The sequence below is a fragment of the Brienomyrus brachyistius genome, chromosome 8 (genome assembly GCF_023856365.1).
Source record: "Brienomyrus brachyistius isolate T26 chromosome 8, BBRACH_0.4, whole genome shotgun sequence".
Lineage (NCBI taxonomy): Eukaryota > Metazoa > Chordata > Actinopteri > Osteoglossiformes > Mormyridae > Brienomyrus > Brienomyrus brachyistius.
In genome coordinates this window covers 12,139,112-12,141,062 of record NC_064540.1, presented here as the reverse complement: position 1 = coordinate 12,141,062, position 1,951 = coordinate 12,139,112, and the positions used below count along the sequence as shown (strand labels likewise).

Here is a 1,951-nt window from a genome sequence, read left to right as displayed (position 1 = left end):
ACGGAAAAACATAAAACTGATTAAAAAAAAATGTGTTTCTGAGGTTTGAAGGAATTATTTGTATTTACATTATTTTAAATGGGAAAAATTGATTCAGGTCGCGATCGAACTTTTCGTCCTTGAACGAATTAAGTTCGTGAGCCGATCGAGGTACCACTGTACTCCAATAAGCTAGAAATAAATAGCAAAATGTTATCAATGAAAATTTGTATTATAAAAATATAATAATAAAATTGCATATTACGTAGTCGTTTGTCATTACGCAATTGAAATGCTTTCGTCCTTAGAGTTACGTAGCCCTGTATTTTTTAATTATTGGGCTTCGTGAGTACGACATAATTTACCCGGGATATAAAACAGACCTTGTGCAATTGATTTATTGCATGTTTCACGTTCGCAGATTATAAGGCACTAACTTACTTAACTAATGCCAAAGTCTTTAATTTGGAGGGAGGTTTGAAGGCGTTTTTCACCGCGCCGAAATAGCTCAGTTGGGAGAGCGTTAGACTGAAGATCTAAAGGTCCCTGGTTCGATCCCGGGTTTCGGCAGGTTGCGGCTGCATATAAGTTTTCCCAAATAGAATTATTACTAATAGTAATAGCTAATAATAGTGATTATTAATAGCATTGACCCACGAACTGTTTGGTACCGTAGTTCTTTTCACAAACCCCGTAAACAGCCAAAAGGGTACCTAACAGTTGTTATATAACGCTTTCTGTTATGTATATGGAGTAGGGAGGCCTTTTACCTTTAAAACTGCTTCAGTTCTTCATCTGATGTCATACAAGCCCTGAAATGCGTGTCGCAGGATAGCAGATCATTCTTCAATATACTGCATTTAGGGATGAAGAAAGGGGAAATATACTTCACATTCAGTATTGCAGGACTTCTCATTAAGGTTCAATAATGTTTAGATGGTGACTGGTGATTTCACCTTTGTGTCCAGGAAAACTGAATTTCCAGTCAGAGCCATAAATATTTGGACAGAGACAAAGTTTCAGTTAAGTTCTGTACATCACCACAATACATTTTAAAAGAAACAAGTCAGATGCAGTTGAAGTGCAGACTTTCAGCTTTAACCCAGTGGGTAGAACAAAAACATTGCATGAAAACGTGGGGAACTAAAGTAAATTTCTCTACACAATCCCCTCCTTTCAGGGGTTCATAAGTAATTGGACAAATAAATATAACTGCAAATAAAACGTTCAATTCTAATACTTAGTTGAAAACCCTTTGCAGGCAATGACTGTCTGAAGTCTTTAACTGTTGGACATGAGCAGACGCTGGGTTTCCTCCTTTTTACTGCTCTGCCAGGCCTTTACTGCAGCAGCTTTCAGTTGCTGTTTCAGGGTCTTTCTGATTGTAGTTTAGTCTTTAGCAAATTAAATGCATGCTCATTGGGGTTGAGATCAGGTGACTGACTTGGCCATTCGAGAATATTCCACTTCTTTGCTTTATTAAAGTCCTGGGTTCCTTTTGCTGTGTGTTTTGGGTCATTGTCCATCCGTATTATGAAACGCCGCCCAATCAGTTTGGCTGGATTTGAGCAGACATGATGCCTCTGAACACCTCAGCATTCATTCGGCTGCTTCCATCCTGTGTCACATCATCACTTCACACTAAAGACCCAGAGCCACTGGCAGCCATGCACGCCCAAGCCATCACACTGCCTCCACCATGTTTTACAGATGATGCGGTGCTCTTTAGATCATAAGCTGTTTCAGCCCTTCTCCATCTTGCATCTTGCAGTGAACCCTCTGTATTTGCTTTCATGCAGTCTTCTCTTTATGGTAGGCTTGGATATTGATACGCCTACCTCCTGGAGAGTGTTGTTCACTTGGTTGGCTGTTACGAAGGGGTTTCTCTTCACCATGGAAATGATTCTGCAGTCATCCACCACCGTAGTCGTCCATGGACGTCCAGGCCTAATTGTGTTGCTGAGTTCACCAA

The 1,951-nt window shown here is 40.1% G+C and overlaps 1 non-coding gene across 1 annotated transcript; it reads left to right on the top strand.

Moving 5' to 3' along the window:
- Positions 1–476: 476 nt before the first annotated feature.
- Positions 477–549, top strand: trnaf-gaa (transfer RNA phenylalanine (anticodon GAA)). The gene has a single exon. It is a non-coding gene; the product is annotated as a tRNA-Phe (tRNA).
- Positions 550–1,951: the final 1,402 nt, after the last annotated feature.